We start from the raw sequence: 15,314 nt of genomic DNA on the forward strand, positions 1-15,314 counted from the left end.
TTTTTCGTTCAGCCCACAGGCTGCATGAAAAAAAAGTTTACAATGTATGCCCAACAAGGACCAGCAACGTACTGGTATGTTGCTGGGCTTTGAGTGGTTATACCAGAATGATGCCTGCAGGTTTAGGTATCATCTTGGTATCATTCTTTTCAGCCAGTGGTCGGCTTTCTTGTAAAAGCAATCCTAGCAGCTAATTAGCCTCTAGACTGCTTTTACAAGCAGTGGGAGGGAATGCCCCCCCCCCACCGTCTTCCATGTTTTTCTCTGGCTCTCCTGTCCCAACAGGGAACTTGAGAATGCAGCCGGTGATTCAGCCAGCTGACCATAGAGCTGATCAGAGACCAGAATGGCTCCAAACATCTCTATGGCCTAAGAAACCGGAAGCTTTTTATCACACCGATCTTGGTGTGGTCAGATGCTTTGAGGGCAGAGGAGAGATCTAGGGTCTAATAGACCCCAATTTTTTCTAAAAAGAGTACCTGTCACTACCTATTGCTATCATAGGGGATATTTACATTCCCTGAGATAACAATAAAAATGATTAAAAAAAAAATAAAAATGAAAGGAACAGGAAAGGAAAAGGAACAGTTTAAAAATAAGATAAAAAAGCAAAAAAAATAATAAAAAAAAAAAAAAAAAAAAAAAAAAAAAAAAAAAGCACCCCTGCCCCCCCGCTCTCGCACAAAGGCGAACGCAAGCGTCGGTCTGGCGTCAAATGTAAACAGCAATTGCACCATGTATGTGAGGTATCACCGCGATGGTCAGATCGAGGGCAGTAATTTTAGCAGTAGACCTCCTCTGTAAATCTAAAGTGGTAACCTGTAAAGGCTTTTAAAGGCTTTTAAAAATATATTTAGTTTGTCGCCACTGCACGTTTGTGCGCAATTTTAAAGCATGTCATGTTTGGTATCCATGTACTCGGCCTAAGATCATCTTTTTTATTTCATCAAACATTTTGACAAAATAGTGTGTTTTAGTGTATTAAAATTTAAAAAAGTGTGTTTTTTCCCCAAAAAATGCGTTTGAAAAATCGCTGCGCAAATACTGTGTGAAAAAAAAAATTAAACACCCACCATTTTAATCTGTAGGGCATTTGCTTTAAAAAAATATATAATGTTTGGGGGTTCAAAGTAATTTTTTTGCAAAAAAAAATAATTTTTTCATGTAAACAAAAAGTGTCAGAAAGGGCTTTGTCTTCAAGTGGTTAGAAGAGTGGTCGATGTGTGACATAAGCTTCTAAATGTTGTGCATAAAATGCCAGGACAGTTCAAAACCCCCCCAAATGACCCCATTTTGGAAAGTAGACACCCCAAGCTATTTGCTGAGAGGCATGTCGAGTCCATGGAATATTTTATATTGTGACACAAGTTGCGGGAAAAAGACAATTTTTTTTTTTTGCACAAAGTTGTCACTAAATGATATATTGCTCAAACATGCCATGGGAATATGTGAAATTACACCCCAAAATACATTCTGTTGCTTCTCCTGAGTACGGGGATACCACATGTGTGAGACTTTTTGGGAGCCTAGCCGCGTACGGGACCCCGAAAACCAAGCCCCGCCTTCAGGCTTTCTAAGGGCGTAAATTTTTGATTTCACTCTTCACTGCCTATCACAGTTTCGGAGGCCATGGAATGCCCAGATAGCACAACCCCCCCCCCAAATGACCCCATTTTGGAAAATAGACACCCAAAGCTATTTGCTGAGAGGTATAGTGAGTATTTTGCAGACCTCACTTTTTGTCACAAACTTTTGAAAATTGAAAAAAGAAAAAAAAAAAAGTTTTTCTTGTCTTTCTTCATTTTCAAAAACAAATGAGAGCTGCAATATACTCACCATGCCTCTCAGCAAATAGCTTGGGGTGTCTACTTTCCAAAATGGGGTCATTTGGGGGGGTTTTGTGCCATCTTGGCATTTTATGGCCTTCAAAACTGTGATAGGTAGTGAGGAGTGAAATCAAAAATGTATGCCCTTAGAAATCCTGAAGGCGGTGCTTGGTTTTCGGGGCCCCGTACGCGGCCAGGCTCCCAAAAAGTCCCACACATGTGGTATCCCCGTACTCAGGAGAAGCAGCAGAATGTATTTTGGGGTGTAATTCCACATATGCCCATGGCATGTTTGAACAATATATAATTTAGTGACAACTTTGTGCAAAAAAAAAAAATTGTCACTTTCCCGCAACTTGTGTCAAAATATAAAATATTCCATGGACTCAACATGCCTCTCAGCAAATAGCTTGGGGTGTCTACTTTCCAAAATGGGGTCAATTGGGGGGGGTTTGTGCCATCTGGGCATTTTATGGCCTTCAAAAATGTGATAGGTAGTGAGGAGTGAAATTACAACTTTACGCCCTTAGAAATCCTGAAGGCGGTGCTGGGTTTTCGGGGCCCCGTACGCAGCTAGGCTCCCAAAAAGTCCCACACATGTGGTATCCCCGTACTCAGGAGAATCAGCAGAATGTATTTTGGGGTGCAATTCCACATATGCCCATGGCCTGTGTGAGCAATATATCATTTAGTGACAACTTTGTGCAAAAAAAAAAAAAATTCTCACATTCCCGCAACTTGTGTCAAAAAATAAAATATTCCATGGACTCAACATGCCTCTCAGCAAATAGCTTGGGGTGTCTACTTTCCAAAATGGGGTCATTTGGGGGGGGTTTGTGCCATCTTGGCATTTTATGGCCTTCAAAACTCTGATAGGTAGTGAGGAGTGAAATAAAAAATGTATGCCCTTAGAAATCCTAAAGGCGGTGATTTGTTTTCGGGTCCCCGTACGCGGCTAGGCTCCCAAAAAGTCCCACACATGTGGTATCCCCATACTCAGGAGAAGCAGCTAAATGTATTTTGGGGTACAATTCCACATATGCCCATGGCCTGTGTGAGCAATATATCATTTAGTGACAACTTTGTGCAAAAAAAAAAAAAATTGTCACATTCCCACAACTTGTGTCAAAAAATAAAATATTCCATGGACTCAACATACCTCTCAGCAAATAGCTTGGGGTGTCTACTTTCCAAAATGGGGTCATTTGGGGGGGGTTTGTGCCATCTTGGCATTTTATGGCCTTCAAAACTGTGATAGGTAGTGAGGAGTGTAATCAAAAATCTATGCCCTTAGAAATCCTGAAGGCGGTGCTTGGTTTTTGGGGCCCCGTACGCGGCTAGGCTCCCAAAAAGTCCCACACATGTGGTAACCCCGTACTCAGGAGAAGCAGCTGAATGTATTTTGGGGTGCAATTCCACATATGCCCATGGCCTGTGTGAGCAATATATCATTTAGTGGAAACTTTTTGTAAATTTTTTTTTTTTTTTGTCATTATTCAATCACCTGGGACAAAAAAAATAAATATTCAATGGGTTCAACATGCCTCTCAGCAATTTCCTTGGGGTGTCTACTTTCCAAAATGGGGTCATTTGGGGGGGTTTTGTACTGCCCTGCCATTTTAGCACCTCAAGAAATGACATAGGCAGTCATAAACTAAAAGCTGTGTAAATTCCAGAAAATGTACCCTAGTTTGTAGGCGCTATAACTTTTGCGCAAACCAATAAATATACGCTTATTGACTTTTTTTTTACCAAAGACATGTGGCCGAATACATTTTGGCCTAAATGTATGACTAAAATTGAGTTTATTGGATTTTTTTTATAACAAAAAGTAGAAAATATCATTTTTTTTCAAAATTTTCGGTCTTTTTCCGTTTATAGCGCAAAAAATAAAAATGGCAGAGGTGATCAAATACCATCAAAAGAAAGCTCTATTTGTGGGAAGAAAAGGACGCAAATTTCGTTTGGGTACACCATTGCATGACCGCGCAATTAGCAGTTAAAGCGACGCAGTGCCAAATTGTAAAAAGTGCTCTGGTCAGGAAGGGGGTAAATCCTTCCGGGGCTGAAGTGGTTAAAGAGTTAAGGAAAAGCTAATGCAGGAGGCAAGAGCTAAGGACAACAGCAGTCTGATGGGACACTCAATAAAGCAATTTGCTGATATAGCCCCTTCCATGATTCAAAAATGTTGAGCATTAAAAACTCTCCGCACCCATCTTGTAAATCACAAAAAAAGGCATTCCTGTTTTGAATTGCCTATATGCATAATACTAATTTTCATACTTTTACACTTTCCAAGAATGAGAAGATTTTCTCACAAACCTGGGCCCCATCTCCAAAGATGCAAGAATTCTGCTGGACCAACAATAGCTTTCACCCATCTGGACTCAAACTGAACTCAGGAAAATCAACCCCTAGGAAATCCTTCCCTGGACACCTGAGTGAGGATGAGGGTAAATTTTTATTTCACCTTCACTTTTAACCCTTAATATAGTGCCTTGAATGTATTTAACAAGCTCTAAGTTCAGACAAAACCATCTTTTGCAATGATATCACACCATCATTAAAGCGTTCTTTCTTTGAAGGCTTCATTTTTCTAGTTAATTCCTTTAACACACCTTATGTTGAGAGGTATCAACATAATACAACATAACTTAAAGTGGTTCTAAAGGCAAAAGGTTTTTTTATTATTTACCTTAATGGATTCTATGCATTAAGGTAAAAAACCTTCTGCAAGCATGGGCAGACCTCCTAAATACTTACCTGAGCCTGATCTTGATGCAGCTATGTGCATAAGAACAGAGGCACTCTGGGCTCTCAGTTTCCTCATTGGCTCCTGCTGCTGTCAATCATAGCCAGTAAGGATGGTGGAGAGTAGGGGGTGGGACCAAGCTGTGCTCTGAGTGTCTTATGGACAAACAGGGCTAGCTTGGGAGCGAGCATGCACGAGTGCCCCCCCCCATAGCAAGTGACTTTCTATAGGGGCACTTGGCGGGGGGGGCAGGATCATTGCCAGGAGACCTGAGAAGAGGAGGACCAGGGCTGCTCTGTGGAACACCTTTGTGTAGAGCAGGTCAGTATAACATGTTTATTATTTAAAATAAAAAATTTAAAAAAATGTGCCTTTACAATCACAATAAGGCAAAGGATTTTGTAGAACATTGATATGTCCTTTTTCTTTTTTCAGATATTTGTATGACCAGGGCAGCGGGAACTTCCTATCCTGTTTTAAATGGTTTATATTTTATACACAATGAAGGTTTCTTTGCATAAATAAGGTTTCTTACACAGTAAAATTGTTGTATTGGGGTATATACCCTCCTTCCTCTGTTAATATATTGTGTTCTTTATGGCATTTTACTACGCAACGCTCTGGCTCATGTTAATATCCTGATTGTAGGTTCCCCAAATTTAGTGAGTGAGAAGCCTCACCTTACACCACTTTATTGGTTGAACAGTTGGGTAATTTGTTACTAAAAAGAAAAAAAAACTAATTTATCCAATCATACAATATTCCTATTGATTCCTCTAATCTACCAGAACGGTAGTTTAAAGTAGTTATAAAGCCACTTTTTTTCTTACTATTGTTCTCAGTGTTTGATAACATGATGTTCCTCGGTGTATGAGATTTATATAAAATATGCTGCCTAATACCTTATTTTTGAGCACCGCTCGGCACTCATGTTACTGCCCTTCAGTCTCCTCTCCTGATATGACAGCTGCAGGGGAGGGGCTGAGAATCCCCCGCTGACATCAGTCGGGAGGAGGGGAGGAGAGGAGAAGACCAGTGGGCAGTCACGTGAGTGCTGAGCGGCGCTCGGAAATAAGGTATTAGGCAGCATATTTTTTATAAGTCACATACACTGGGGAACATCATGCTATCTAGCACTGGCAACCATAGTAAGAACACACAATTATTTTTCCAGCAGGAGGGGAGGATCAGGGAGTGGACAGAGTTGACAGGCATGGAGGGGGGAAGAGGACAGAGGAGAGACAGTGGATGATGGAGGCCCACAAACTGACCATGGTGTCAGGGCACACCACCCATGATAAACTGTGGTCAGTTTACAGGGGGGAGGGCAGAACCAGGCAGGATAAGCCAGGTATTTCAGGTGATAGAAAGAGCTAAATTATACAGCACAGGGTTTTAGGGTTACAAACACTTTATGTTTACAGTGTGGGCCTGAGTGGACACACACACCACTCCATGTGAACTTGTTGCCATCTTTATGATGGAAACAACTCCACGCTAATGATTTCAGGACTTGTTTCCTGACAAAGCTAAGGACAAATTGATATCATTGAGCTCTGTGTCTCTCAAAAAAGTCACATTATTGTCCTTAATGCATAGGGAAAGGCCAGTGACGTCAGTACCAGGAAGTCAAGCAATGAACCGTGAAACTGCCTAATGCCAGGATTAAATGCGGTTATCCGGTTGTGCACCAGATATCAGTGCACAGTAAACTGTGAGTGCATTTTAATAAAATATGGCATTTTTTAAGACCGAAAGAACTATGATTTTTTTTTTTTTTTTTTTTTTTACTTTGAGCATTTAAGAGAAGGAGGTGGCGGACTATGTATATAAAGCTATTTTGTTTGAAGATGATTTCAAACCTGCAAGTTGACCTTTATAGTTGGGTGATTATTTGAAAGTGTGAACAAATATCTGCGCTGAGATAAATATACATATAATAAGCAGCCAGCATAGTTTACTGATTCATCAAACACAAATACAAAAGACCAAAAATTATTATTATTTGAAAGTGTATGACCGTATCTGGAAGAGCCCTTAGGTGTATAACTCTTTAAAGGGGAAGTCTTTATTTTACCTATTTAATGTATAGGTCATAACAGAAGGTGAGAGCATGATGGGAAAGGTGGGAGAGCACGGATGATTCACGTAGGAACTGTTCCTGAAAACGTTTGAATTACATTTTGTTTATTTGGCACTAGTTCACATGATATATATATATATATATATATATATATATATATATATACACAGTATCTCACAAAAGTGAATACACCCCTTACATTTTTATAAATATTTTATTGTCCTCTCAAAAAAACCACACGGCCATTAATGTCTAAACCGCTGGAAACAAAAGTGAGTACACCCCTAAGTGAAAATGTCCAAATTGGGCCCAAAGTGTCAATATTTTGTGTGGCGACCATTATTTTCCAGCACTGCCTTAACCCTCTTGGGCATAGAGTTCACCAGAGCTTCACAGGTTGCCACTGGAGTCCTTTTCCACTCCTCCATGATGACATCATGGAGCTGGTGGATGTTAGAGACCTTGCGTTCCTCCACCTTCCGTTTGAGTATGCCTCACAGATGCTCAATAGGTTTTAGGTCTGGAGACATGCTTGGCCAGTCCATCACCTTTACCTTCAGCTTCTTTAGCAAGGCAGTGGTTGTCTTGGAAGTGTGTCTGGGGTCGATATCATGTTGGAATACTGCCCTGTGGCTCAGTCTCTGAAGGGAGGGGATCATGCTCTGCTTCAGTATGTCACATTCCATGTTGGCATTCACGGTTCCCTCAATGAACTGTTTCTCCCCAGTGCTGGGAGCACTCATGCAGCTCCAGACCATGACACTCCCACCACCATGCTTGACCGTAGGCAAGACACACTTGTCTTTGTATCTTGAGCTCATCAGATTCATCAGGTTCCAGTAATCCATGTCGTAAGTCTGCTTGTCTTCAGCAAACTGTTTGCAGGCTTTCTTGTGCATCATCTTTAGGAGAGGCTTCCTTCTGCGACAACAACCATTCAGACCAATTTGATGCAGTGTGCGGCGTATGGTCTGAGCACTGACAAGCTGATCTCCCACCCCTTCAATCTCTGCAGCAATGCTGGCAGTACTCATTTCCCAAAGACAACCTCTGGATATGACACTGAGTACGTGCACTCAACATCTTTGGTTGACCATGACAAGGCCTGTTCTGAGTGGAATCTGTCCTGTTAAAACACTGTACTGTCTAGGCCACTGTGCTATAGCTCAGTTTCAGGGTCTTGGTAATCTTCTTATAGCCTAGGCCATCTTTATGTAGAGCAACAATTCTTATTTTCAGATCCTCAGGGAGTTCTTTGCCATGATGTGCCATGTTGAACTTCCAGTGACCAATATGAGAGAGTGAGAGTGATAACACCAAATGTAACCCACCTGCTCCCCATTCATACCTGAGAACTTCTAAGACTAATGAGTCACATGACACTAATGAGGGAAAATGGCTAATTGGGCCAATTTGGACATTTTCACTTAGGGGTGTACTCACTTTTGTTGCCAGCGGTTTAGACATTAATGACTGTGTGTTGAGTTAATTTGACAGGAAAGCAAATTTACACTGTTATACAAGCTGTACACTCACTACTTTACATTGCAGCAAAGTGTAATTTCTTTAGTGTTGTCACGTGAAAAGATATAATATATATATATATATATATATATATATATATATATATATATATATATATATATATGTATGTATTTGCCGGCATGCGGGATATTAATTTGAGTTTTGTTGTTTTGTATGTACAGTATATATATTAATGTATTAATGTATTAATCTGCAATCAAGTGGGTTTATATAGTGTATAATATAAGCTTCTTTGCACTTTGTTATTAGGATATACTTAGGGTGTGGGAACACATGTCATTGTGAGCAGCAGCTAGATAATGGGATTGTTTGAGTTTTTGTGAACATATATCAATCATTTGATGTGCAATTGTCACTTATTTTGAAGAAGAGTGTATATGTTTGCCGGCACGCAAGGTAAACATTTTAATTTTTTAAAAGTACTGTATTTATTTATATTTAGATTCATGTACACTTATAATTAATTGGTATTCACATTGGGGGTTTATATAGAATATAACATAAGTTGCACTGGACTTTTTTTTTACTAACAGACCACAGGCACTCTCTTCTCTATATTACCGTTTGTCAAAGATGCCAACAGTGCCTTGGTCAGATCACTCTCTGGCTCAAATTTCTAATTCAGAGCCTTGGTCTAAACCTCAGTCTACTTCATGGAGTCTGAATGCTTCCATATTGAATAATCCAACTAACTACAGAGAAATTGAGACAAAACGTCATCAATTGTGTTGAGTCAATCTATTAGAAGACAATTTTCCCATTACTAATTGGGTGGCTCATACAGCAATCATTAGGGGGCAACTCCTTTAGGCTGGGTTCACACTTAGTGCAGACGCGGCTCACAGCAGGGGTCCACTGCGTCCCTGTTCTCCCCTTCAGAAATGAATCAGGCCCAAATGTTTGCCTGAATTTGGACTTGAAATGGAGCCAAAGACGCACAGGACCCCTGTGCAATCCTCTCCACAGTTGCCACGGAGATGTGTGAAAGGGCTCCATTGAAAGCCAGGCACACTCTCTTGTCATGCAAATTGGATGCAGAGAAAGCCACATCCAATTCGCACAAGTGTGAACCCAGCCCGAGTTAGCATCCGGGACTAAAAAGCAATAAGAAATTGACCCCCTCACAAGTTCAATAAGAGAGACCTACAAAAAGATATGAGAACAGAGATAGAAATATTATTAGAAGTAATATTATCATATATCATTTAAAAACAAAAATAACAGCATTTAGACACAATTCCAGAAGTGGGCTTAAGTCGTTGGCTTGGAAACCACTGTAAACTGTTTGTCTGCAGTCTAAAATGTAAATGTGCCTATATATTATATTTTGTACATGACCTTTGTTTTTAAAACAACAATTAAAAACTATTGGTCAAGAAATAATGTTTTTTTTTTTTACACAAACAGATACGAAAATAAAGAGTTAAAAACTCCTGATCTGCTGATTGCTTTCTCTTTGAACTTTTTGTTCAGAGAACATGGATTGTGAACTACTATTTCGCTCATGACATCTTAAAGTCTGTTTCTTATTGTACTTTCTAGCTAATGAAAACAGTAGACAAGTTCAAATGACACAAAGGGGGTTAATTTCGAAAGGCAAATCCACTTTGCACTGCAAGTGCACTTGAAAGTGCACTTGGAAGTGCAGTCGCTCTAATGCCCCGTACACACGATCGGACATTGATCGGACATTCCGACAACAAAATCCATGGATTTTTTCCGACGGATGTTGGCTCAAACTTGTTTTGCGTACACACGGTCGCACAAAGTTGTCGGAATTTCTGATCTCCAAGAACGCGGTGATGTACACCACGACGAGACTAGAAAAGGCCGTTTCAGAACCAAGCATGGCACCCTTTGGGCTCCTTTTGCTAATCTCGTGTTAGTAAAAGTTTGGTGAGAGACGATTTGCGCTTTTTCAGACTCGTGGTTTTCAGATCGTTTTCTGCTGTTCAGTTTGTGTTTGTGAGTTTGTATCTGCTCTTCAGTGCGTGCAGCAAGTGACGCATGACTCTTGTCATTTTGTTCTTGTTTGTTCGTTACTGTTTTTCAGGTCGCTCTTCACAGGCCTTGCTGTTCTTCAGTGCATTCTGTTACTTCGTTCTGAGCAGCCGACCGTTTTCTAGCCATGTTTCGTATACGTACTCCTCGCAGAGTTCGTGCTGTGCGGGAGCTTGGTGTTGGGGTCCTGACCTTGACACAAGTCCAGTCCATGAACAGGGTGGGGAGGAATTCATGGACCAAGAATTGGTTGCTTCAGCGTGACCAGTTCTGTCATATGCCTTTGCTCCGTGAGATCCGTGAGAATAATCCTGATGATTTCAGAAACTTTCTCCGGATGACGGACCCCGTATTTCACCGTTTGTTGGCTTTGCTGACCCCTTTTATTAGCAGGCAGGATACCTGCATAAGGCAAGCCATCACTCCGGAGCAGAGGCTCGTCGCCACCCTGCGGTACTTGGCGACGGGGAGAAGCCTGCAGGACTTGAAGTTCTCGACAGGCATCTCCCCCCAGGCTCTGGGTATCATTATCCCAGAGACCTGTTCTGCCATCATACAGGTCCTGCAGAAGGAGTATATGAAGGTAAGATTTTTATCCTTTAATATCATATTTTATTGTATTTAATGTTTGCTAATGTATTGTATTTCTTTCCTCATTCCCTAATTACTATGATTGTAATATGCTGTGAATGTCCCCTTTGTCCTCATGTATGCTGGCTTTTTAGGTAATTATTTTTTTTCTCCTTCATACATATTTGCCTTCACTTACCTCCCCAGCATGATCTCCTGGCTCTATATTCACCTCATGTAGTCACTTAACAATGTATTTTATCAGCTCCATAGAAGTGCTTTACCCCAAACACCCCCTAAAATTGATTTTAAATTTATTTATTAAAATCAGATTTTTGGATGAATTCCCCAAAGCATGTAGTGCAAGGGCCTGCCTGTATACTTTCAAACGGTACTGTTTGAAGTTTCTGTATACTATTATTATCTTGATAGGTTATAGCAGAATGTCCAAATGTGCTCAAATGTGTGCAATGTGTATTTATATCTTTGTATTATGACACTTCTTACCTGTCCAGTGGGCTGCCAATAGTGTAACTAAGGAGAGGCTGTTCAAAGTAATACCCATTATTTAGGCATTCATCTCTCAATGAAGTGGAGAGGGTTACCTGTCCAAGAGTCCCCCCCTATAATCTTAGAAATGGCCCATGAGAGGGGGGGGAGGGGGGATCTGATAGGTGACCCTTATCCTTTGGTCTTTAAAAACTCCCTCAAATAAATGTTATCTTGATGTTGGCCAAGAATGTTTGTGTCTAATCTGATTTCCCTGTTTATGTGCAAAATGACTAAATTATTTTTTTTGTTTTCCTCAACAGTTTCCTTCCACGCCACAGGAATGGCAGACTGTGGCCTCGCACTTTGCCCAGCGGTGGGACTTTCCTAACTGCGGAGGGGCAATTGATGGGAAACACGTCCACATCGTCCCACCACCCAACTCTGGGTCGTACTATTATAATTCTAAGGGGTTCAATAGTATTGTGATGTTGGCGGTGGTGTCGGCTACTTATGAGTTCCTGTATGTGGACGTGGGGAAGAATGGCCGGATGTCCGATGGTGGAGTCATCACCCAGACGGAGTTCTACAGGCATCTCCAGAATGGCAGAAGGACTCCCATTCGTCTTCGTTGCAGATGAAGTGTTTGCACTGGGGGACCATCTTATGTGGCCATTCCCGATGAGGGCACTCACGCCGGACCAGTGGGTTTTTAATTACCGGCTGGCCAGAGCCAGAAGAGTGGTGGAGAACATGTTTGGAATCATGGCCAGCCGGTTCCGCCTATTTCTTACACCCATACACATGGCGGAGTACAAACTGAATCATATCATCCTGGCGTGCTGTATTCTACACAACTTTTTACGGAAACATTCTGCCAACTCTGCTGGCTCAGTTGGGCCTGAGGCTGGAATTCAAAATGAACCAACCCTGACGGCGCTTGAAAGTGGCCTTGCTGGCTTGCCCCCCCTGAGTGCCCATGATGTCCGGCTAAGATACCTTGAATACTTTGCGGGTAGGGGGGCTATCAATATGCCAGACAATGTCTGAAACCTTTTTCAAATAAAAAAAAATGTACCTACTAAAATCTTTGGTGACATTTACTGCTTGTGTTTCTTTTAGCTGACCCTGACAGAAATGTGGTGAGTCCTGAAAATGGCGTGATTGTGTAACATTACAAAGCACTGTTGGGTGTTATTTACTAAAGGCAAAGACACTTTGCACTACAAGTGCACTTGAAACTGCACTGAAACTGCACTTGTAGTGCAAAGTTGATTTGCCCTTAGGAAATAACACCCATTGTCACAAAAAACACCAATTAGAGCACCACAAAAGTGTTGTAGCGTTGAGACAATAATCCACACATTCTTGATTAACAATCTTTTTAATACAAGCACAATCACATGTGCATTTTGAAAAGGTTTTTAAAACAAACCAACAAACCAAAAATTGTTTGTTGTATAACAATTTTTGGGGTAACATTAGAAAAAGTAGAAATGTCCATTTAAGATAAAACAGGCATGTTTAAAACCAACAAGAAAGACACAAATCTTGAACTTACAAAGTTCACTTTTGGTAGAACTTGAAGGCAATATCAGACATGAGTATTTACAAACTGTTTAATATTCCATTCAGATGGGGTGAAGTCACCCCAGGAAAAGCCAAATTTTGAAGATGCACACAAATTTACAAATGTCAACATGTGCTACCTGCCATCACGGGGGATCAAGGGACGTGTTTGGGGGGTGCAACCCCTTCCTCACAGCTACTTTATTATTGAGGAAGGGGTTGCACCCCCAAAACGCATCCATTGATCTCCCATGATGGCAGATAGCACATGTTGACACACTGTGTGCCTCTTCAAAATGTGGCTTTTCTCTAATTTGTCAAAAAATGTCAAAAATTTGTAGCACACAAAAAACAAATTTGGAGAGGTTTTAAACTCTCCTTAAAACATCAATGATGTTCTTCATTTTTTGAAGAACATCATTGATGTTTTTCTTGATGTTTTCCAAGTCCCTATTACAGTACATGATCTCTCCGATCAGGATCTATGCACTTTCTGAGGTGAAAGGATCTGGATCCACAACATCACGATCACCTAAAAAGATAGAAACCAAAAAACACCATGTATTATAAATATGCCGGCATCCATCTCTTACCTGAGCCTGTGGTCGCAGACACTCTCCTGTTGTGGTGCCAATTTCCACCACGTCTTCCTCCTCCTGCTCTGCTTGTCTTGGGTGGATTTCCCCTTCTTTCAGAGGTGGGGGGTCTGTGGTCTCCTCGGATGAGCGGTGTCCTCCGAGTCTTTTCTCCCCTATGTAAAAAAAAATTGGTATACTTAGCACACAGATATTTGATGGCAGAACTATAAATATGAAACATTTCTTGGAAGTGGGGTACAATTGTCTATTTTGGCAGAGTTTCAAGATGTAGAATTTTTAGTGTCCTTTGTCAAGCTTCAATACTTTACCTGTTTTGTACAAGCTTCACAGATGGAGACACCCCTATAGTATACACTGGAGCACCTGTGTGGGCCCCCTAATAAAAAGGGTGTTCTTGTGTCCCACACTAGAGCTCCAGCGTCCAAATGTGTAACCAGCTGCTGAGTGTCCTCTCCTTACACAGAATCTAGTTTGCATTTCATTCTAGTAACAAACACATCTACACAACCAAATTAGTTTCAGACAAGTAGGCCCTAAAAAATGTGGGCAAATGCATATGGCCAAAACAATGGTGTTTTCTAGGCCGAACAAACAATGTTTTATACGAACGAATAATGTGCCCATGAACATGAAAGTTGCCTTTTGAAACTGGATAACAGTTAAGAAAAGCACATGGAGCAGCACGAACGTAATAAACATAAAGAATAGGAACACAGCACAACTACTTACTTTTTTGCAGCACTCTCCGGATCTTTCTGTACTGCTCATGCTCTCTTAATTTGAGGTCCGACCACCGCTTCCTGAGCTGATCTTTCAATCGTCATACCCCGAAATTCCGGTGCAGACTCTTGACCACTTTCGCTATGATCTTGGCCTTTCTGACATTGGGGTTGGGGTAAGATCCATACTTCCCGTCATAGTCAGCCTTCTTCAGGATGTCGACCATCTCCAACATCTCCCCAAAGGACATATTCGATGCCTTAAATCTTCTCTTTCTGGATCCAGACGTTTCAGGCTCCAGGCTTTCCTCCCCCTCCTCCTCGCTGTAATTAGCACGCACCTGCTGTGTCTCCACCATGTGCTCTTCCCCCACTGCGCCGAATGAAAAGAGGTGGGGAATAGACTAGAAAGAACGTCAGGGGCGGGCTGAGTTACACGCATGCGCAGTGTGTATAAAGCGTAACACGCATGCGTAGTACGTACGATCTGTGAGCGGAGGAAGGAGTATCGGAGGTGCCGATCGTGATAACGAAGGTAAGATCTAAACTTGGGCCTATACTGCTTCTAGATTGAGGCCTAGATTGTAACAAGATTAGGAGAGTTTTGCCTGACATTATGGTTTGTCTTGTGTTGTGTCTTGCAGAGAAAATGGATGCTTTCAATGACCACAACTTCCTCCCCCTGTTCATAGATAAGAACAGGGAGCTGCCCTGTCTGTGGCAGGTTTTAAAAGCTAAAATTGGTGGATGGAGGAGCACGTATCTTAGGGTGCGCAAGAAGGTCACAGATTCCCAGAGATCAGGAGCTGCAGCAGATGACATTTATGTCCCCAGGCTGTGGTACTATGAGAGACTGCAATTTCTGTCAGACCAGACTGGAGTCAGGGAATCCCTCTCCACTCTTCCTTCCACTCTTCCTTCCATCCCAGCTGAGGCTTCCGATGTCCAACCTGGGACTTCCAGCCAGGAAGAAGTGGAGGAGCCCAGATGGAGCCAGGTATAGCATTGTTCTACAGATTTCTGGTCAAGAAATGAATGATGTTTATTAGATGTTATTATTGATCACTAATTTGCTGGTTTTATACAGTTTTTTACATATCAATAGACAGTAGTGGGCAAAAATAATTGGGACAAGAATGAAAAATGCTGGGCTCAGAAGGA

The sequence above is a fragment of the Aquarana catesbeiana genome, linkage group LG02 (assembly GCF_042186555.1).
Source record: "Aquarana catesbeiana isolate 2022-GZ linkage group LG02, ASM4218655v1, whole genome shotgun sequence".
Lineage (NCBI taxonomy): Eukaryota > Metazoa > Chordata > Amphibia > Anura > Ranidae > Aquarana > Aquarana catesbeiana.